At 41.6% G+C, this 24752-nt stretch overlaps 1 protein-coding gene across 1 annotated transcript in view; it reads right to left on the bottom strand.

Annotated features, from left to right (window-relative positions):
* The window catches only part of usp36 (ubiquitin specific peptidase 36), a 157096-nt gene extending 132547 nt beyond the window's left edge, over positions 1-24549 (bottom strand). The window contains exon 1 of the mRNA XM_084328388.1: positions 24462-24549. The gene's annotated coding sequence lies outside the window, so the exon portion shown is untranslated. The remainder of the gene's footprint in view (positions 1-24461) is intronic.
* Positions 24550-24752: the final 203 nt, after the last annotated feature.

The following is a 24752-nucleotide window of genomic DNA, read 5'->3' as shown; positions in this document are numbered from 1 at the left end:
TATATACTATTATACAACCTGGAGATGGGTCGCATATTTCAACATCCCATAATAGGAATATTTTTGCTCCACGCTCATCGCCCAACGCTACGAGGAAGCTATGGTGAGTTTCAGCGGTTTTTTTACCGTGTTCGATATAAACTGCTCTAATGATCATATCACCCACACTAGATGAATCATCTAACGTTGGCCACGGAATTATAAACGACCCCCCCCCCCCATCCGGTCAACATCAGATGATAAGTAGTAACGTCTAGAAGCACGTCCATTTGAAATTTTTTATCTTGCGCAGATCGCTATCAAACTGTATTTGATCATCAATATAATGCATTTAGGGCTATAAATCACGTTCTGGAGAAAGCTGCAGAAAACGATAAAAACATATTTATACTTTAGACCGTATTTTTTTATGAATATGTGAATGAAAAGTATAACGTTCCTACGTCCTGAACGATAGATAATTGACGTTGAATGGGCCATAGTAATGTCAATTTAGCAATACAATTAAAAAAGTTATAGCCCTGCAAAGGGGAACTTCTCCATAGACAAATAGAGCTGGCAGAGAGGGGTATAATGATGTACATAAGCCTGGCGAAGAAAAATTATTACACACACAATTAGGCTACTACACACAATCTGTCAGTGTAGACGAATATGAAAATATCTTAAACGAACAGCAACTTAGTTAAATTGAACAAAAATAAATTCTAAGCCGTCATTTGAGGTTTAACAAAAACAAACAATGAATTGAAGCCTACAATACCTGAGCTTTGATTGGCCTATAAAGGATAGTGCTGCTACTCACGGTTTATCCTCAACCTGAAAATTTAGGTTGTGTGCCAAAAATACCAATGTGTCCACATTCTTTGGCAACAGAGAACTTCTTGATTTGTTTACAATAAATCCAGCTTTCGAAAAGATGCGCTCTGAAGGGGTTGAAGTGGCAGGGATGGAAAGAAAACGCTTGGCTACAGTTGCCAACTTAGGATAACAGTGCGTGTTGTGAAGGGCCAGATTAAACCGAATATATATATTTATTTATATATATATATTTAATTGTATTTGTATATTCTCTAATATTCCTTGATATCCCTTGTATATTCCTTGTACAATATGCATTGAATATCCATTCTAGCCTACTGAACATCCCATAATAGTCTCCATTCTACTATTGGTCGAGACCTTGGTGCCAGGCTGCCATACCCCCAGACCCAGTTCAAACGTACCGCTCAACATGTACGAACAAGTCCTAGTTCCGCGTAGGAATCTAGCTACCGCACCACTAATGGGACTATTTGTTCATAGTGCGTATATATACTGCGCTACTAAAGTAGGACTTCCTTTTCAGTCCAGTTTCTTACCCTCCAATAGAGTCACAGACGTAAAGCCTCCCCGCGACGCCACGTGTGGGAGTAAGGCCAAGTTCGCCTACCATCGGTATTGAGACATCGTGTATATTAATATTTGAATAGTCATATTTGGCACTATATCGTCGAGTTGGACGTAGTCTATTAAGCTAATAATAGTCTGTTAATATATAGTGCTTCGTGCGGTGAGAATACTACCGTAGTCAGCACCCCATCGTTTCGGGCAGAAAACTGGCTGCTTATCCAGGGTGGTTGACCCCACGTGAAGCTGCACCCGAGGAGCCCCAGAGCCGACGAGCGAGTGGACCTGTATACCGGATTATTCTACCGACGACAGCCCGCCTTCCCAGGCACGGATTATGCTTTGTATACGTTGATTATTCCATGGATAAAGACCCCCGACACTGCCGTGTGTTGGAACCCCCCCCCCCCTGGAGAGGACGCAAGGTGAGGAGACGCTCTGCAAGACGAGGTCGCTTCACGTCTCTCCTCCGTGGACCGGAGGACGCCGGCCCACAAAGAGTCCATCTGCTTTCATCTGTGGTCCAAGGATCGCCGGCGCATTGAACGGCACTACAGTGGGTTCACCTGGGATACCCTTGGCCGGATGAGGCAGCCGGATTCTACCCCCCCCCCCCTTCCTACTCCTGTCGGCTTACAAGCGACCGGATTAACCCCCCCTAGTGTATCCAGTATATAATCATTAAAGTATCATTGCTTTTATTCCTTAATTATTCCAGGTCGTATATGTACCACCTGCGCCTTCAGAGATTGGACATTCTCTATTGATATACCGACGAATACTCTTGCCATAAAAGTGCATACTAATTCCCATTCATAAATGTGATTGATTTGATTAAGTGCTTGCTCTACACACCATCGCTGTGTAGAAATAAAGACCTATTTCTAATTCGTACATTTGTGTTGGATCCGTTTCATCTACGTGACAGTGTTCATCATAATATATTTATGCCGAGTACTGGGTGGCCGAATATTAAGTACAAAGGTAGTGGTAGTAAGTATCATATCTAGTAATACAGTCAGGGAATTGTACCCCTCAGTTACAGTGCGCATTTATTCTAGATAGATATCTGTGTAGTTTAGTTATGGTACAGGGTACTACATGGTACCACTGGGTAGTTTACTATAGGGTAGTTTAGTTATGGTACAGGGTACTACATGGTACCACAGAGTACTACTTGGTACTGCATGGCATTACAGGGTACTACACGGCTTACATAGCTCTACATGGCACTACATGGAACTACAAGGCACCACAGGGTACTACATGGCACTACAGGGTACTACAGGATACTACGGGGTACTACATGGCACTATGGGGTACTATAGGGTACTACATGGCACTACGGGGTACTACATGGCACTACAGGGTACTACATGTCTGCTCCTTTGCAGCACCACAAACATGGGAACTCTCTAACTCTTCCCCCCCCCCCCCCCCGCTCTCCCCCCCCCCCCCCCTCCCTCCCCCTTCTCTCTGAGTACCCGTCTCCTGGCGCTGACCAAGGTGTTGGATGCCTCGGGGTCTTGGCCAAGCTTGTAGTGACTGCTCTACATGCACCTCCGAGGCATTGGATCAGTTATTCACCGCCGTCTGTCCGTGGTCCTGTCAACTGATTAACAGTCAACGCGGTTTCATTGCTGGGTTAAGTACTTCTATTCTATTCACATAATACGCTTACTTCATATATCTACTCCATTCACATATATGCCTACCACTTGTATCTATTGCTATGTCCGCCTACTACAATCTCATGAGCTGTCTAACGCCTGTCCCGTCTCCCTGTCTTCCTATGACTTGCTGTCCTGGAGTGTTGACCGGAGTGTTGGACGTCCCGTGACGAAGGCCGGGAGATTGCGACCCCCTCTGCGTGCCCCCCTGTCTTCGGAGGTCTCGTAGTGGTGACCGGAGTGCCGGATGTCCCGCGATGATGTCGGGGAGTTCGCGACCCTCTCTGCGCCACCCCCCTTCCCCCTGTCTCCGGCTGTCCCTGAGCAACGACCGGAGTGTTGAATGTCCCGTGACTAAGACGGGGAGGACGTGACCCTCTTGCGCCGCCCCTGTGCCTCAAATAGATCCGCTATCAACTCTCTTTAATCTTTCAAAATGTTCAGTTGCTATCGCTATTAGCTCTATCTTTAATTTTTCAAAATGTACAGTTGCTATTGCATGCACTCATCTGTGTTTCACCACACACATGAGTGCATGCTTACCAACTGTCCGTCTGCAACACTACTATCACCGACATCTAAGAAGGGAGATCCCCCCTTGAACGGCCCTTCTAAGGTTTCTCTTCTCCACATTGCCTGTGGAGCTTTTTTTCCCTATTGTTAGGTTTTAGTGAGTTTTTCCTTACCTTCGCGTGGGGTATGTCTGGGAGTGCTTGCATTCTTTCATTTATTTGCATTCATCTAAAAAATGTTTGGACCCTATGGTGTTCTTTTCTTGACTTATTGTTATGTTGTCTTCTTGACTTGTTTAAAGAAGACCTGTACGGCCCATGGGGACATTAACGTGTGTTGTCGGGCCCTATAAATAAATTTGATTTGATTTGATTTTGATTCTCCACCAGCCCAGCGGTCCACCTTTATCCGTTTTGGTTCTGTTTTTTAAAAAGTCATCCGGTTCACTCTTTGCAGTGATCACTTCTCCACGGGGTGCTGCATCTTCATCCATAGACAGAAGGAGGTCGCATTCTCTCTCTCTGTCCGTTCTATGCCTCTTTTCCGCTGGAGGCGACTCACTGCCTCCTTCATCCCAGTCATCGTCAGTTGGTGGTGGTGGTGGCGGTGCCAGGCGCTCAGCCAACGTAATCACCTCCGCGTACACATGTTCCTTTTCCTCGTCGGATAGCCAGCTTAGTTGCTTGAAGCGGGGGTCAGTGACTGCGCTGAGGACAGTAGCTTCAGTCGCGGCTGAAAGTTTCCACCTCCTATCAATTTCGTACACCAGACTGCCTTTCAGAGCTTTTGTGGTGGGACTGTCACGGTCGTCATCTTGCAGGTGTCTTTTCAAATTTGTCAGCATTGGGCGCTACTGCAGACAAGGACACATTTTCTTCTTTTGACAATAGTTCAGTCAAAGTGATGAAGGGCTTAAGCATGGCAACAGTTTCCTCTGCGATGACCCACTGGGCTGTTGTCAGGTCCAGTGTTCGGTCAGCTCTTTTGGTGACGATTGGGTCAGACAGGACAGCTGAAATGGGCCACCGTTGTTCAAGTAGACGCTCCAGCATAAAACACGTCGAGTTCCAGCGTGTTGCGACGTCTTGAATGAGTTTGTGGCCTGGGACTTGTTGTATGTTCTGTTTTTCTTTTAACGCTGCAGTTGCTTTCACACTTTTCTTAAAGTGCCCCACAAGTCGCCTTCCAGCAGCCACGGCACGGTGTACTGGGTCGTGTTTTAGCGCTGCATTAATGCAAAGCTGAATTGTGTGTCCAGCACAGCACACTCCGCTGACAGTCCCCCACGCCTCATCCTCCTCCAGCATATCAGTGCACAGAATCATATTAGCAGCATTGTCGTGCACAACCGCAACTCTTTTCTCTGCAGGTATAGCATATGCATCGACCGCCTCTCCCAGTCTCTGTGCAATATTTCGAGCTGTGTGACTCTCCTCCATTGACTTGGTCTCTAACACACAGTTCTGCATTCCCCAGTCATTGTTTATCATATGAGCCGTCACCGTCATGTACGCTTCCATCTGTAGACTGGTCCATATATCCGTTGTGAAACTAATGGCAGAGCACTTCTCAATGTCGCTGCGCACTGCATCCCGTATGAGTCTGTGCTGGTCTGTAAGCGCATAGGAGATAGCCTCTCGTGTCGGCAAAGTATATGCTGGCTCCAGTATTTTGATTAGTTTCAAGTTTCTTCAATAGTGGTCATACAGAAGTACAGAATACTTTTATACAAAATGCTTCTTACTGTTACGCTCCAGAGACTGTGCTAGACAAGATAAGTATCAAATAACATAGTATAGCATGTAAATTAGGCGTTTAAACCCTTTCCCTGCCACGATATTTATAAGTCTCATGTTTTCTGCAATAAACTAAACTAAAGCATTGCTTATGGCTTGCTTTCTGCTTTCTGTAAGATTCTTAATCAGCATATCACCAATTGTTGTTTGTCGTGAGGTGTCGGCTGAGCCTGACGTCGAAGCAACCGTTTTTTTTTTTCAGACAATGCACCTACAAAAGCAGATTACAATTAAATTAGCCAACTTGGTAACACATTAGTCATAGCAGCATAGGCATAGCCTTATTAATTAATTAACAAGGATATTTATGTTTTTTAGGTGATTTGACAAAGTTGTTGTAGAGGTGCGATATGCCAATTTCTTCTGGCATATCTGGCACTCTGCTTTTTGGGCATTGTCTTTGCATATTTTAAAGTGTAACCACACGTCTGATTACTTCTTCGTCGACATGTCTGCCGCACATGTACTTGTTGTTTTCAACACAGATAATCTCCACATGCTTGTTGTAGAGAGGTGGAGTCGAGGCACCGCTTACTTTCGTTTCATGAAATGGAGGCGGAAGATTTTGGATTTTATTTATTTTTTTAAGAACTTCAGTTTTTTTTTTTTAAATGTTCGAAGCTTGTGCCATTGAACGAAGCTTCGAAGCATTTAAGACAGCCCTAGTGCCAACGACGAGATTAGTCGGCTTAACTCGCCATGCGTTGAGTGCCAAGTAGGGATGGGTATCGTTAGGATTTTATCGATACTACTACTCCTATCGATACTGCTTAACGGTTCGGTACTTTATCGATACTCTTATCGGTTCTTTTTGATAATTTTTTTATGATTTTTATATTTGCAGTTGAGAGCATTGGTCATCTCCCTACAGTAAAGATTAGAAATGATTGAATTATTGTAAATATGTGTGGAGTGGTGGGAATAGCTGCTTCAATAATAACTTATAACAACAACAGACAAGTTAGACAACTATGTATACAAAAAAAACGATATACACTGAATGATTAGTTGTTACCTAAAGTCCTTGGACTCCACTGTAGAGAACGGGTGCAGGCCTTTGACAACAAACTTTGTCACAGCCCTGTGACACTCGTTCACCCTATCCTCTGTCATCTTTCCTCTAGCTGCTAGGGAGAAAGGACTTTGGGTGGTGGAGGGAGGTAGAGGGAGGATGTGTGGTGGGCTCACTGGCCTGGGACACATTGGTGGCTGACCTCAGCTTGACTATCTATAAAAAGTTTTTAGATTGTAGTATTTGTAGCTAAACAATTATTTTGTTTATTAGCCTATTTGTAATAATTCGTTATTAGCCTAGGAAACTCCGTATCTTGGCTTACCGGCTGCAGTGGACGTGGATGCAGATGGACCACTGCGCGCAAGGCAGTCGAATACGGCGCATTTCTGCACACTAATATAGTGTTTTGCAAACAAATGTTTTGATAGATTGCTCGTATTGCCACCCTTACTGGCAAATGTTTTGTTGCACTTGTGAACGCTTCGCTCTATCCGCCATCACGACTCAGTCCATGCAGAGCTGTCTGTGTCTGTGTGCAGCGCGCGTCGGCACGGAGACAGCGCTGAGATGCTTCCAGCTGCAGCACATCAGGTGTGCGGGGCTTGTATGTGCGGGGCTTGTAAGCGCTGCTGTCTGACGTGCTGCAGCTGCATACTATTGACAGCGCTTTCATTAAGGAGTACCCGTATGTATGTGTAGCGCGACTCGCGAGGAGTGTGTGTAATAATGACTCGCTGCTTCTCGTGCAGAGACAGAGAGAGGAGAGATCGTTCGCAACTTTTAAATAATAATAATAATAATAATAATAATAATAATTTCTCTAGAGTATCGATAGCAGTACCGAGGACGTCGGAGCTTATAAATACTCCGGTATTTTCTAATATAGTACCGGTTCCCGTTTAAAACCGGGGTCCGGGGGGCATCCCTAGTGCCAAGGCCCGAGAAAACTCGTTTTTTTTAATTAAATTTCTTTTATTAGCAATATCCATGAATTTTTCATCCATCCAGCCTGACGTTATCATTGGGAATGGGTCTGAGCTCGAAAAGGGCAAATACCGCCACCTATCGCCTCCCGGATGGTATTGCACATCATTGGATTGGATTGGGTGGGCATGTGCATCAGAAAAGATTTCCGGTCCGGGGTTTTCCCTTCTCTGGCAAGCAGTATCTGTTACCACATTCACTGGGGAGGCTGGGAGCAGCTTTCGATTATGTGTTTTGGACCATAACGTTCGATCAATAAACGCGATCAATATTTGGAATGGCGATCAGGAATTGGATTAATCTTTTTGCAGAACATCTGATGTGAGGTAAGATCTCCATTTTACCAGTTTTATGTTAATCAGATGTTTTTTTTCACAGCGCTAAGCACGGAATGGATAATCGATTTTTCAGCCCGCTTCTCTAGCGTGCATAAGTACACATACTATCGATAATCTAGCGTTTATTTGAAAACTATTCATAAATTAGCCGAAAAATTACAACGTGTTTTGTGTATTGCACTAGAGCCATTATCGTGGAATTTCTCTGGAATTACTAGAACTCTCCAAAACTATACTCTTATTCAAAACGGTATCAAACGGAAATGTACCAATATAAAAACTATCCGTTTCGTACATGTTGACTGCAAGCAAGTCATTGATAAGCGAGGGGTGTTTTAGACCCATAGCTAGGGGTGGACGGTATAAACGGTATACGGTATAAACGGTATGAATTTGCTCTACGGTATGGATTTTGCCTATACCGTGTAACCGGTAGTGCAGCTCTAAAATAGCAATGACGTCATGTAACCACAGCGCGACTATTTCACTCGCATTTGCCCCTAAAAATAGATAGAATTAGTCATAGATAATAGATATGTGCGAACTGGAAAAAGTTATTTAGGAGGCTTCGCGCAGTGGGCGTGCCAGCCCCTCCCGCACGCATGTAAACACGGGTCTACTAGTGGGACGGGACGTCTCCCTGAGCTAACGTTAGCTTAGCTACCGTTACAAAATGACCCAGTCAACTATTCACTTTTAGTTTAATACATGATGAGGCATTGTCTAACCGAACGGTATCTAGTCGGCCAGCTACCGATAGCTCCTGACATCAACAAACGCTCCATCAAGTCTAGTAGAGAGTAGACGTGTATGATAGCTCCGTTAGCCGTTAGCTCACGTTAACACAAGTTAGTTCACCGTTCAAAACGAAATGTCCCATTGAACTAAATAATTCACTGAGGCGTTGTATTAACGTTATATATCCGGCTAGCAGTAGCTACAGATAGCTCCTGATATCAATGTCTTATAACACTGATTCGATGCGTATTCGAGCTGAGGGCTTGTGAATGTGATTTAACGTTATACCAATACTAGGGCCCAGCTGCAGCGCCGGTGAATCCTGGCCGTAGCTCGAGGCTACTCGAGTATAGGTCCAGCTGCAGCTCCGGAGAATCCTGGCCGTAGCTAGAGGCTACTAATGTACACACAGACAGTGGAGCTTGTTGCGTGGTGGCGATGTCTCGCAGATAATACAAGTACAAGTCTAATTATATAATATATATATTTTATATATAAAAAAAAAAAAATTATATAAAATTAAAAAAAAAATTTAATCAAAAACGATGATACCGTGATATATACCGTTACCGTCTATGCTTCAAATTATACCGTGATATAAATTTTAGACCATACCGTCCACCCCTACCCATAGCCATAAATTAAGATATAGTTTAAGCCTTCGCAAATTTCCCCGACCTCCCATTGACTTCCTTATTGGCACGGTAGCCCTATTATGGTCAAACGGGCGTGGCTCTGAATGTGTTAAGACCGAATATTCGAATATCCAACCACCCCCCACATTTTTTATTTTCTTTAAATTATATTAAAAATATATTGTTACTTTCTGTTTCAGTTTAAATTCAGTTATTCTTTTTAATAGAATGGATAATTAAAATAAAAAAATAGCAGGGTTTCCCATTAATTACCTCCTAGACTGTGGCCACAGTTGTATAATAAACATGTTTTAAAAAAACTACAAAATAAATTATTTTTTTTTTTTTTTACAATAATTTTTTATATAAAGTTTGCCAATAGGGATGTATCAGTAGTATTGGCAGTGGTAGTAGTCGTAATAGTAATCCACTATATTTTTTTTATTTTCTAAAAAATAAACCAGTTCAACACAGGTAACGACGAGTTATATTAAGCCATACCGAGATATACCTCATCTCATGTACCTATTGTACTCCATCAACGAATAAAACCAAAATACACCCCTCACCTGCCAGGCCCCGCCCCTAGTGGCGTGCTACATAGTACTGGGCATGGCCACCACTCACTCTTCCTCGGAAAAAATCGTTTCCAAGAAAAGTTTCCCCAAGGGAACTCGGGGCACGCTAAGAGCGGGACGCTTAGCCAGTACTCATATAACTAGGTTATATACATAACCTGTCATTATATTTCGTACTTGCATCGCGTCCCGCTCTTAAGCCATACCGAGATATGGGGTAGAGGGCTTTTTTTTACCCCCCCTTAATTGATTTTCGGGGGCTTTTTTTTGTATTTCGGGGGCACAACATTTTTATAATGAAAATTAACATAAAGATTATAAAACATTGTTGACACTTTTTTTTTTACAGTCTTCGTCCCTATGTTTGATAACATAATGTTAACACTTTGGTTGCCTAAGGTTAAATTCATGATATACCATAGATTGCCAGCGCTATTTGTCTATGGAGAAAGTCCCCTTCTTTGCAGGGCTATAACTTTTTAAATTCTATTGCTACATTGCCATTATTAGGGCCCATTCAAAGTCCTATATGTATTGTTCATTGTGTAGCAACGTTAAACTTTTTCATTCACATATTCATAGTAAAGTATGGTCTAATGTATAAGTATGTTTTCATCTCTTTCTGCAGCTTTCTCCAGAACGTGATCTATAGCCCCAAATACATTATATTGATGATGCAATACAGTTTTATGGCAATCAGCGCGATATAAAAAATTACAACTAGACGTACTTCTAGAAGTTACTACACGTCATCTGATGTTGACCGGATGGGCTAGGGGCCGTTTATAATTCCGTGGGCAGCGTTATACCAATCATCTAATGTGGGTCAAATGTTGATAATAGCAGTTAGTATCGAAGACGGTAACGTTACACGCTGAAACTCACCCCAGTCTCCGCGCGCCGTTGGCCGATCATCGTAGAGTTGAAATCTTATCATTATGGGATGTAAATTTACCCGGTCCATCTCCAGCTTGTATAATGGTATATACGTCCAAATCATGTTGTTTATCGAGTTATTGGCAATCGATCACTGTGTAGCGTGACGAGCCAGAGTCGCGGGACCTATAGCGAGCGCCCGGAAGTACTACGGACGTAGCACAACCTCTATGCCACTTCCTGTTAAAGCGATTGCGCCGATCGGCCACCAGATGGCGCTCCTGAACCGCCAGAGAGCTCAGTGGGTCCTGCTGGTGGATCTCAGGCCAGCGGAGGGGACATATGAATCCGATCGCAGATTTTTGAAATATTGATATAAGGACGCTGTACAGCGTCCCCCGGCAACTTGAGCATGGCCAGCAATGACGTCAAAACACGTTTCATGGCAGTCAAAGTGTTAATGTCTCCATATATAGGGCTCTACGCTAACCTTTTTCCCAAGGAGCACATGTGCTCCTAAATAAAATGTTAATAAATAAAATCTAAATACAAATTTAGGAGCACACAAAGAAATTTAGGAGCACAGTGACAATTGTTCAAGTAACACACACACAGTGTGAGACATGGCTTGGTTTCATGTTTTGAGGTACCTTCAATTATCTGTAAATAATACATACATACTCTTATCTAAATAGATTAAATATGATTGTCCCTGAGGGCAAGTTGTGTTGTTGTCTTGATATATCTACAAATAGCAGACGAATAGCCGGTTGCCTCTGGATCAATGAATGTCTAATATTGAATAATATTAGCTATTTTATTTTTAACATCCCTAATTCCAACAGTCAAGAGGCTTGTTTCAAATTGATACATGAAAAACCCCACACACGCAACAACATCCACCTCAAACACAACAAAAGAACAGAGCATCTCATGAACTTATTATGTCATGGACTCTATGGACTGTCAGCTGAACTCGCACCAATGCATAGGGAAATAGTCAGACATCCCAGAATTATTTCATAATACAAGTTTTGAATGGATGTTTGGATTAAAATCATCAGGAAGACAGCACTGGAACCAGGGTTCGAAATTAACGGGGGCTTGGGGCATAATGCCCTTGAAAATGGACAAAATGCCCTCGAAAATCAGTTAAGGGGGGCACTTAATGCCCCCGACAGTTTACTAATTATATACATTTATCCGGTAATGGAGCGTCTGTGTATCGTACGGTTCAGATGACGCGCAAATAAAAAAAAATCATTTGGCGGAGCCGGTGTTCTGCACTGGCTGCAGGCAGCAGCAGCAGCAGCACTGCAGCCCAATAGGGTCCAGGTGCTAGTCAGTTTGTGTAAAAATGGCACGCACAATATAAATCAATCTTCATTACGACTTTAAAAACATAGCCATTAACATTACATAGGCATACACACATCTTGCCATAGCGTTAGCAGTTTGTACAAAACAACGCACGTTTTAACTATGGTAGCCCGACGCAGCCCGCAAGCTAATACTGTACAGTCAATGAAATGTCACCGTAGCTACTACTAGCTACTGTAGCAGAGGAGGAAATGGGAGTCTGAGAGGCGGGGTGTTTAAAGACAATGATAGGCGTTTATTCAACATCCAAGAAGGCTAACATACAACTGTGTTTTACTAACTCCAACCGGGACTATTACCGCTGTCCCACTGCATGTTGATGTTATGAACTCCTCCTAACGTTACCGGAGCTGAAGGTGCCACACGCTAAAATGTCCGTGGGGACCCGCGCCAACCCATAGATAGTTCCAACTCACCGAATTACGTAATCCACCACAGTTGCACTCAATATTTAAATAATGTTAGTCTAAATAAATGTAGACAGAAACATAATAATTTCAAGCAGAAAACGAATCTTTCCATTAAGAACTGACAATCAGGGAATTTAAACATGGTTGACATTGTTTTTGTGTGTTTATATTAAAGAAAGGAAAGTCTAGTGCTGGCTGAGCATATTGTTTGTTTGCACTAAGTTAATACTTTGACAAATGTAGCCTATATTTTTCAGTCAGTTCGGTCTTTGTGTGCCAAACATTATTTAAGGCTGTAAACACTGTAAACCTTTTATTCTATTTTTAATAAATGAGAAGCATGTTTAGATTTGAGTGTTACATTTTTTTTAATAAAAATTAACGTATATCGAACTGAAAACCGTGACCCCAAAATCGTGATACGAACCAAACCGTCCATTTTGTGAACCGTCCCACCCCTACCGTTTATCATAAAAATGCAGTGCCCCCGAAATACAAAAAAAAGCCCCCGAAAATCAATTAAGGGGGGCAAAAAAAGCCCTTGAAAAAAAGTTAATTTCTAACCCTGGACTGAAGTGTAAAGAAGTGGAGTAAGGCCTACAGGAACAGGCTTTCAACATGTACAATACGCCTACAGGAACAGGCTTTCAACATGCCTATAGGAACAGGCTTTCGGCATGTACAGTATGCCTACAGGAACAGGCTTTCAACATGCCTATAGGAACAGGCTTTCAGCACGTACAACATGCCTACAGGAACAGGCTTTCAGTACGTACAACATGCCTACAGGAACAGGCTTTTAGTACCTAAGTTTGAAGAAGATTTTTTATTTTATGTATTTTCTTCAGAAATTGTCAATGAAATTGAAAAAAAAAAGTAAAAGAAAAATATGTGAAAATTGTAAATTTTGAATATGGCTCCCTGAATATGATTTTAGTAGTAGGAGCCCTTATGATGGTGGCATATTATTTTATTATTAGTAATATTATTATTGGACACCTGGTGGCGGGTTTTAGATTCGACAGCACTGGTTAGGTATTTATGGTCACACAGGTGCAGGAATCAACTAGGACACAGGTAGTGAGGGGCACACCGTTCTTAACAGTAGCTCAGTAAGGGCCCGCGTCCACCTATCTCACAAAAACGCTGGCAGTGCGCCGGTAGTGCTGGCATGAAGCGCATCTTGTAGATGACAGAAAGAAATCTACAGCCATCTTTTTATCATTTTTTCCTGCCGCGGTTTTGCACATATTATAGCATATTTTAATACACTTTATTGTATATTAATTATATATATATAGTTATTAGGGATGTCCCGATCCGATCACGTGATCGGGATCGGCGCCGATCACGTGCTTTTCAGAGGATCGGGGATCGGAGGGGAAAAATAAAAAAAATCGGCCGTCAAAAAAAAAGGGGGTATTATAATTTTTTTTTTTTTTTATTATTATTATTCAACAAACATGACCATGTTCACGTCTTAAACTCATACTGAGGCCTTAGTTTAGGTTTTAAATTACATAATATATCATCATTCATTTATTTATTGTCACACACAGCAGAAGAAATGTCCACAAACACCTTCCCTTTAATTTACACCGTTGCAAGAGTGACGTATGCCGAATCCCTCAAGATACCTACACGCTCACAACAACAACACGTCGCTCCCGAAACACGTTATCCACGGAGTAGAAAAATGTCAGAGGTTTGGAAGCACTTTAAAGTACAAAGTCAAGCCAATCCATTTGCAACTTGCAATGTTTGCAAGGAGGAGATTCCGCGTGGAGGAAAAAACAGAGCCGCGTTCAACACCACGAATCTAATTCGTCACCTGAAAAAAAGCCACAAACAACAACATGGCGAGTACATCGCTGCAACTACACTCCGACACGTTGTACAACCGACACTTTCAGAGACTTTTAAACGGAAAGATAAACTGCCAGAGCAGGGTGACAGGGCGAAGAAAATAACAGCCAAGATAGCTGAATTCATCGCGTTGGATGACCAGCCGTTATCTGTGATGGAGAACGTGGGGTTTCGCCGTCTCATAGAGCACTTGGAGCCACGTTATCAGCTGCCTTCTCGGCACTACTTCACCGACAAAGCTCTGCCTGCGCTTCACACCAAGCTCCGTGACCACCTGCAAGCCATGTTAAGAGGTGTGCCTGCTTTATCATTTACCACAGACATATGGAGTTCTTCAGTGAGTCCAATGTCACTCATTAGTTTCACCGTTCAGTGGATTGACTCCGAGTTTGAGTTGCATCATGCTACATTGCATACGCAGAACTTCCGAGGATCTCACACGGCAGATCGTGTTAGAGAGGCGCTCCTGGGCATGCTTAACAGTTGGGGAATTGAGAAGTCACGGGTCCATGTTATTTTGCGGGACAACGCGCGAAACATGAAGAAGGCCATGGATGACATGGAAGTAACAAGTGTGGGCTGTCTCGCGCACACGCTCCAACTTGCCGTGCATGAGGGTCTACTGTCTCAGCGCAGCGTCACAGACACACTGGCCACCGCAAGGAAAATCATTGGCCATTTCAAACATTCGCCGTTGGCCTATTCGCGTCTGGAAGATATCCAGAACGACCTGAATATGGACATCAAGCGTCTACAGCAGGACGTTGCTGTGAGGTGGAACAGCAGCCTCTACATGTTGCAGAGCATCTTGGAGCAGAAGCGGGCTCTCTGTGTGTATGCAGCCGACTACACCCTCCCAACCACCCTGACAGCCAGCCAGTGGACCCTGATGGAGAAGACAGCTGAGGTGTTGGTTCCATTTGAGGAACTCACAAGGGATGTGAGCAACCCCACTGCATCTGCAGCTGATGTAATCCCTGCAATAACAGGTTATTATTATATAATTAAATTAATTCATAATTTGCTATATTTTAATAATTTAATTTTACTATAAAATAAATGTATTTTATATTCTAAATAATAAACCATTCATCCATTTCATTCATCCAAACAGCCCTCAGACGTGTACTCTCTCGAGAGATGACCACTGACCAGGGGGTCAAAACCATGAAGAGCATGCTCCTAGCTGCAGTGGAGACCCGCTTTGCTGAGATAGAGGTGGAGCCACTATACACCATCGCCACTATCTTGGATCCAAGATACAAAGACAGGCAAGAATAATCTAAAAAAAAAATTAATGCTAAATAATCTTATCTAAATAAAATGCTGTGTGTTGTCTTGCCATATGTTTGACTGACTTAGTTGTGAACTTGTGGGTAATTGATACATTTATCTACTTTCAGATTCTTCACAAAGTCAGACAACCTGAGGCTTGCCAAGGAGAAGCTCATCCAGGAGGTGGTGAAGATGGAGGACGAGAGGGCTGCCAGAGAGCCAGAGGCCGCAGACGCCAGCGCAGAGCCTAGAAGCAAGACACCACGTCTAGAAGAAGAAGCAAGCACAAGCAGCTGCCTGGGCAGGGTCATGGATGAGATTTTGGGAGAGAATCCGCTCGAGGCCCGGTCTGTGAGCAGTACATCAGCTGAAGTCCAGGTACAGACCTATCTCTCAGAGCAAACCCACCCTAGGAAAAGCAATCCTCTGCACTACTGGAAACTTAATGTCTCACGTTTCCCCTCACTGGCTGCTGTTGCAACCAAGTTTCTCGGTGCCCCCTGCACCTCTGTGGACAGTGAGAGACTCTTTAGTGCAGTGTCCAACGTCCTGGATGAGAAAAGGAATCGGCTCTCAGCTGAGAGGGTAGAGATGCTGGTTTTCTTAAAAAAAAATCTCCACTTAATTGTGATGCCAGACAGTGAGTAAGAATAGAGTGCAGAAAAAAAGAAAAAAAAAGCGTGTTGGTTGCAATTTTATATCCCATGTTTAAATTAATATTTTATATCCCATGTTTACATTTTATATTTGAATTGTGAAATACGTAGTTTTTCACATTGCATTGAGCTGCTGCTTAAACTAGACTAGGTCATAGTCTAGAGTACATTCACATTTCAAGGGGTTAGGCTTCCCTTAAAAAAATTTAAAAGTGTGTTGCAATTTTATATCCCATTGTTTACAATTTATATTTGAATATATACATGTTGTTTTTCACATTGCATTGAGCTGCTGCTTAAACTAGACTAGGTCATAGTCTAGAGTACATTCAAATTTCAAGGGGTTAGGCTTCCCTTAAAAAAAATCTCATGTTTACATTTTATATTTGAATTGTGAAATACGTTGTTTTTCACATTGCATTGAGCTGCTGCTTAAACTAGACTAGGTCATAGTCTAGAGTACATTCACATTTCAAGGGGTTAGGCTTCCCTTAAAAAAATTTAAAAGTGTGTTGCAATTTTATATCCCATTGTTTACCATTTATATTTGAATATATACATGTTGTTTTTCACATTGCATTGAGCTGCTGCTTAAACTAGACTAGGTCATAGTCTAGAGTACATTCAAATTTCAAGGGGTTAGGCTTCCCTTAAAAAAAATCTCATGTTTACATTTTATATTTGAATTGTGAAATACGTTGTTTTTCACATTGCATTGAGCTGCTGCTTAAACTAGACTAGGTCATAGTCTAGAGTACATTCAAATTTCAAGGGTTAATTTAAAAGTGTGTTGCAATTTTATATCCCATTGTTTACAATTTATATTTGAATATATACATGTTGTTTGTCACGTTTCATTGAGCTGCTGCTGTTAATTTAATTTTAAAACTAGACTAGTTCATAGTCTAGACTAGAATTATTCTGCACTAAGACAATTTTTATATTTTATTTTATTATTTATGAGTCATTGAGTATGACTGAATGTAAAGTCAAGCTACCTCTGTTACTTGCACTACCAGACCAGTACATTTGTTATTGCTGCACTATTCTTAATTCTGCACTATTTGTTTTACATGGTTATTTTATTTTGTGGTGCACCACTGATATATAACTATACGCTTTATATTTATTTTGTTTGTGCTGCAATAAGTGAATCCTGTTGGATACTGTTAAATAAAAAAATAACAAAAACATTGATTCCATTTTCTTTAGCTGACGTGCAGTCACCTGGTTTTTACAGACGATGGCGCCATTGCTCTATGTATGTTATTGCCATCTCATGAAGCAACAGGCTGGAGCACATTGTGCTGGGAGGTAGGTAAACTCATACTGAGGCCTTAGTTTTGGTTTTAAATTGCATATCACCATTCATTTATTTATTGTCACAGACTCACAGTCACAGAGCAGAAGAATTTTGCCAAAACAAACTAATAGTATCCAGCTGTAGAACGGCAGACCAGCCACACTCAGACCCAAACGCATTTCCTTTGATTTAATTATACATCAAATGATTTATGTCAAGGATTGCAAATGCAAATGCCTCGCTTGAATGAAGTTAACTTACCTGGATAACGTCAACATTCAGGGTGAATGTAATGTGAGAAATTAAGATAAAAAAAAAAAAAAAAAAAAAAAAAAAAAAAAAATTATTTTTTTTTTATTTTTTTTTTATTTTTTTTGATCGGATCGGGAATGATCGGGATCGGTAGATACTCAAAATCACATGATCGGGATCGGATCGGGAGCAAAAAAAGGTGATCGGGACATCCCTAATAGTTATTGCCTGACACCACAGTTCGCCCTTTGCTTTTTAGTAGTGTATTCGTGTAGTTATTATTATTAGTGTATTTGTGTTTTGTCGCGAATCTCAATGGCCCGTCTCTTGTGGGAGACAGCCAAGACAGGCAGGCAGCTCCGGTGTCAGGTTACAAACAGAGTGGTAGATATGACTGGCTGTGATTGATTGTCTGAAAATGAGCTCAGCGCATCGCTCTGAAAGTTCAGAAAGTTTCAACTTTCGGCCGCACAAAAAAGCTGAAAAAAGAAGCCGACTGCAGCGCATTTCCTATAGGCGGCGCATGCGGCCGCATATGCTCTCTCCCCATTGGGATACATTGAAAAAAGACGTGTGCGGTCATAAATATGAGGCAGGTGGATCCGCGCCCTAACAGAAGCTCAGCAGCCAGAAGCCAAGAAATACCAAATAAATATAGAATACCATATAATTCCTACAGAACCCACTCTGGCAATACATTTAATGTACAACTGCAACTTCAGCACAATAAACACCCCTAAACCTGGAATCACGACTGGACATCCATCATTGCTGTGTCTACTGCGTAAGATCACTCCCTATCAATCCTGTGAAGTAACGGGCAAGAGAAAGCAGGACATTGGAAAGGAGAAATTGCCGTTACACCGCCCGTGGCGCGGGAGACAGGGGTTCAACTCCCACTCAGGGCGATCCCAACACTATGCCGTCCGTCCACGAGTATATACGTGTTTCGGTGCCATGCGTTGTGGACCAGAGCCACGTATATACTCGTGGCAAGTTGTAATTGTTTTATTCCATATTTATAACGCCATTAACGTCCGTGATCGAGATCCATGACCTACCCACATATTTGATTTTCTAAACATGCAATACCGGCCAGATGCGCTTAGGGGCGCCATCGCTCCACTGCAGTATCATTGAGGGGATTTAAAAAAAAAAAATCTTTTACAGTCTGTGGGCGGATCATATGAGCCTCGATTGACCCTCCATCTTTGATCACGTTACCGAACGCATTTTTCAGCCTGGAATAATGGGATTTATGATTAGCCAATGGACATATCGATCTACCAGAATCCGATGACTAATGAAGAAATGCTGCCGGCGATCACATGGCCTGACGGTAGGATACTATTCCCCCAAATTACAGCTGGATTGGACATTGTTTTAAAACCCAACGTGATAGATCACTGACATTGGCTACCTGAACGCACACTCTATTGCTAATCAATAATACTAATCGGCGTTCCCCGCCCCCCCCCCCCCCCCATTTCATCCATAGATGCTCTGTAATAGTCCGGATGCTACGCAGTTTGTTTTATTTCATTCGTATATATACAGCAGAAATGGCGTTTGATATAACAGCGCCAACGTTTAGCCTATTATCTAGCTTCCTGAAAAAAAGGAGACAAAAAGCGCGATAAACCTTATATTCACGACGCTATAAAATGACAACCAACCGATGGATTTTTATTTTATTTAAGCCATTATGAAGGCACGGTTTATGCACTCAAGTGACAATGAGAATTGACAGATAGCAATACTATAAATGATATATATAGCTCTTAGAAAGTACATCGGTTTGTAAACAAACCTGTCCTTTGAGGCATAAATCGCCGCAAGAGTGCGGACGCCAAAGTGTTAACAGGGGTCGAATCGAAACACAACGCAGAGCAATACGACACCGGTTACACTGGCACAGACTACCGCAGTTGGTGCGAGACACAGCAAAAACTGTGTATATCGGTGGCCGACAGTTTTGACGTGACAACTGGCTTGGTGTGTTGGGGCCTTTAGGTGAACACTGTTCAGCATCAGACCAACAAAGGCTTAGCTACGTTTGTAAAAGCCACACTCCTCGAGTGAGGAAAATGCACATTTTATAGGTAAAGATGAAAATTATAATAACCATATAATATCTTAGGACTGTTGACAGTAAATTGGTACCTTTGTCTAGCTTTAATACTTTCCACAAGAAAAATGCCTTTTGTCCAAATGCAAATCACATCTTAGGTCACTGAAAATATACCTTTTTTAAACCGGAGCGTATGGAAAACACCAACATCATAACTAATGGCCATGCGTATACTGATATTTTTGAAAACCTAATATTTTCTCTACGTTTTTGCACCTCCATCCACACAACAATCGTGTAAAACTGAGTTTGAGATAATCAGGTAATTTCATTTTAGTGCCGTTGTATTGTTGTGAGGACAGACACGTTTATGTTTAATAAAACACACATTTGTGTGGATGGGATTGGAAACACGTGTGCATGGCCTCATTTATTGTGTGCATATCTAGAGCCATATGAAATCCGCGATCACGGAATCGCGGACGGAATCGCGGAATTGAGCAATAAAAATGGAATTACCTGTAAAACGTGGAATATTGCAGAATTTGCCATAATTTGGACTGTAATTCCGTTTTCGGGATAACGGTGGAACGTTTGGTGCAAAGCAAACATGACCGGGACGCTAAAGCGTGTTACACCGCGCGCGTCACTTCCACACTGCTTCACAACAACACAGCAATGTCCAAGCGTGTAGCTGCTCCGGTATTAACAGCATCCAAAAAGCTACGAAATACCACACTAAACCCTAAATTCAGAGCAGAGCAGTATCCTAATGACTTTTATGCCTCCGGTGATAAGGTGTTTTGCTAATTCTGTCAACGTTCCGTGGACTGGACCCGCAAAAACACTTGCGACACTATTGTGAAATAGCTATAACGTTAGGTCATGATAGCTTCTAGCTAAATCTAGTGCACCCATCCATTTGTTTAATGCAAACGATTGTCATTATACACTGCCCTTTATAAACTAAATACACTTAAATAGCTATGTAACGTTATAGGACTATAGATGGAAATGATAGCTTCTAGAAGTTCTAGCTAAATCTGGTGCACCCATCAATTTGTTTAATGCAAACGATTGTCATTATACACTGCCCTTTATAATCTAAATAAACTTAAATAGCTATGAAACGTTACAGTACATAGGACTATAGATGGAAATGATAGCTTCTTGCTAAATCTAGTGCACCCATCCATTTGTTTAATGCAAACGATTGTCATTATACACTGTCCTTTATAAACGAAATAAACTAAAGGTGCCTAAATTATGCATTACTATATTTCATCACAATATAATAGATATAGCTAGGTTACTGACATTGTCATTGTGATAATGTCAGTAGTAGCTAGCTGTATCTATTGTTTACACTTGAAATATGTATTTTTATTTTGTCACAATATTAATTGAAAAATATTGTGTAAAATTGAACTGTATTTCTGAGTTGCAGCACTTAAAAACATTAAATGGACTGTTATATCTTATTCAATTGTGGACATTTATTCATTCCCACTTATTAGACACTATTTCTGATGGTAAAATGAGCATAAAAAGCAAAATACAGAATTCTGAAATATTAAAACGGAAAAAATGGAATTTGGGAAAAAATAAAATGGAATTTGGAAAATAATAAAACGGATTTCATATGGCTCTATGCATATCTCAGAGAAACAGTCCAAGGAAAGCAAGAGTTGTAATAATTGGAGGATCAATAAAAGATGGCCGGGTTTGAGATTAGGCTAGATCAGGGGTCTCAAACTCAATTTACCTGGGGGCCGCTGGAGGTAGAGTCTGGGTGAGGCTGGGCCGCATCAAATATTCCACAAAAAAAGGGTTTCAAGTATTCCAAAAAAAAGTACAACTGATCCAATCGTCTCAATCTTTAGCAATAACAATTCAGAACATGAACAGTTCTTCAGAACATGAACGGTTCTTCAGAACATAGGCTTCTCAGTGGTGTCAGTGGACTCATCCACAGCTATGGAAATGCACTGTGCATTTTTTTTATTCTATCACAAAGCTGTTTATTCTGGTTGCTGTGCGATCTGAGGGGGATTTGCTTTTGTTTGCCTTCAAACATGGCCTCCATCACTTCAGTCATACATTATTTTATTATGTATGCATCAGAGAGAGATAATGGCTTCTTGCCACTGAGTGAGGACTTGGTATCTGTATGTCATATATGTCCTGATGAATTGAAAATGGGGGACCCTGATGTAAACAAGACGAAAGTCTTTCTCTGGTCTGCATCCCCTTAACAATTGTGTGTATTGAGCTGTACTGTATTGTACCCATTCTGCAATCTGTTAATACAGTTTTCAATCAATCAATCAATCAATACACATCAATTCTAGCCTCCGATCCCATGACGTAATTTATCTCCTGCGGAGTGAGGATTATAAAATGAACGTGTTTTAAAGTGTGATGCTGTTTGTCATTTTAACAGCAGATACACTTTCTTAAATTCCATTGTCCCCGACAGAGCGTGTGACGGGGAGCTCGGACGGGATGTGTTTTGCTTGGTGTTATTATAGCATTAGCTGAAAAGCTAGCGTTAGCTACGTTACATCAAATCAGATGATGGCCTGTCCTTTCTCCAGGACCTGACACTCTGTCCGTCTATCAACAATAATGCACCCACGGTGAATCGTATTTAAGTCAAGTAGCTACTGACTAGCGTTAGCTGACTAACGTTATCAAATGTCAATGTGAAAACCTTGCGGGGAAGACAAGCTAGGTCAGCTAGCTTAGCTTGACAACGGTCCCGTGGCTAAAGTTGGTGCTATTCATAACCCAGCAATAATGGCTGCAGACCTGCAAGCAAAGTACAGCAAGTTCCAAGTGCCAAAGGATAAGAGTCTCTGAGGCGGAGTCTCAAAAGAGAATGTTGAATATTTATTTTGCATCGAAAATCACAACATGAACGTTCTATCTGCTACTAACTTACAGACTGGGTAGCGAGTGCAACACAGTCTAACGTCCGTGCGGATCATTGGAGTAGGGTATATCTGCAGTGCTGCAGCCCCATACTAATTGATTAATGATACCAATACGAATCTATACAATCACCTGTTGTTGAATAAATACCATTACTTTCTAGTTATTACTAAAAAAAACAGTATATATATAAATATATATATTTTTATTTTTTTTTTATGTATGCACTGTTATCGGATCAGTATCGGTATCAGCCGATACCCAAAGCTTAGGTATCGGAATCGGATCGGAAAGGAAAAAAATGGTATCGGAACATCTCTATATATTAGTCACCAGTGCCTCTCTTAAAAAGGCCAGCAGCAGCTCAACAAATTAAAAGCCAGCACACATGACAGGTAGTCAGAGACGTTTGAATAGGCAATGCCATCATGCAGCCACAAACAAAACCACAATTAGATGTAAAGAATTTACATGTTGGCGTTTGGCTTGGGCTTGAATAAAAGCTTCCGCAGCTTTCTTTCATTACTCACACACTGTACACACACACTAATTAGTTGAACAAACCTGCTGAGGCTACAATCACATAGACATTCAGACAATAAATGTGTAAATGATTTGAATTCCAAATAAGTGTAAGATTAACTGCTGATGACCCACACCTAAACTATTTCCACCTATTTAGACATAAAACATCTTCATAACAGAGTTCAGGAATGTGTCATCAATATTACTAGTTACATTTTAACACGTTTCTCTTTCAAGTTACATTTCTTAATTTGAATTATTCAGATAAATTCCAAATGAACTCAACTGTATTTTTGGATTACAGCTATTGGATTACTTTAGGGTTTGGACTATAGAGGTTGGGTTTGACTTTTGCGAGTGAGCATCGGCATGGACTCTGTCTCTGGCTCTCGTTTTACATTCATGCGAATGAAATAAAGAAACAATACTTCACAAGCAACATAACCACAGAACGAAGCCACGTGGCAAATGTGTTGTGATGCCTTTTAGCCCATGTACAGCCTGTGTCCTTGGCTATCTAGGTAGCTAACGTTACATGTTACAGATAACTAAGGTGTATAGCCTACTCAATGTAATTATGTAAAGTATACCACTTAATCATATTGGGAAACTCAAAAGCCCACCAGGTGTGTAAATATCAAACATCTTACGTCAGGCACCAGTGATAGCATCGTGATCATTCAGCAACATTCATCTCCTTCTTGCCATACAAACTCTAACGTTACTGTAACGTCGATGTAACGTTAACTAGCTACCGTTGCACAATGGAAGCTCGATCTCTTGGTCAAGAAAGTTCTCCCTGTCTAACGTAACGTTAACCCCATGCGGTATTTGCACGAGTGTGGACTCGACTCACGCAGGCCAGTTATCACTAGCCTCCACACGTTAACGTTGACAAATACCAAAGCAAATAGGGAAAACGTCAAGTAACAGTACCATTGATTAGAAGATAAATACAAACCCTACTCAATGTGTGACAACAGTGGTGTCAATCATGTTCACGACCTGTCGCAACGTCCATTTTTTAGGTTAGCAGCAGGCAAAGCAACTAGTAACGTTAGCTAGAGCTAACGTGGCGAAAGCCTTCCCCCAATGCTGCAATGTGGTTTAGCATGCTAACTAAGAGTTAGCTTGAAATTACCAGCAGCATCTCCATCTGGTCGATTGTGTTCAACGAACAACATATATAGGAAAAAGCATTATATCACATCTTTAGACATGTGTACAAATAACAAATAAAATAATAGAGATGATCACCTTTCGTCCAATCATCCGAAATCACTGTCTGTTGGCGAAAATAACAGCCCTTAGCTCCTTCATCTTGCTCTTTCGCCCATGCTGCATTATGAGAGGGTATGGACGATGATGACTGACATCGCTCGAAGGCCAATCAAAGTGGCAAATATTCGTTTACTCACACACACAGCCAATCAGTAGACAAGATTGGTGCTGCTATCAGAGACAGCAAACAACATGTGACTTTCGAGCAGCGCTGTTTACCATTGTTCACAGTCACACTGCGTGATACATGATAGCATTTAATGTAAC

The sequence above is a fragment of the Notolepis coatsorum genome (assembly GCF_963971535.1).
Source record: "Notolepis coatsorum genome assembly, chromosome: 14".
Classification (NCBI taxonomy): domain Eukaryota; kingdom Metazoa; phylum Chordata; class Actinopteri; order Aulopiformes; family Paralepididae; genus Notolepis; species Notolepis coatsorum.
This window is presented reverse-complemented; position numbering and strand designations above follow the sequence as displayed.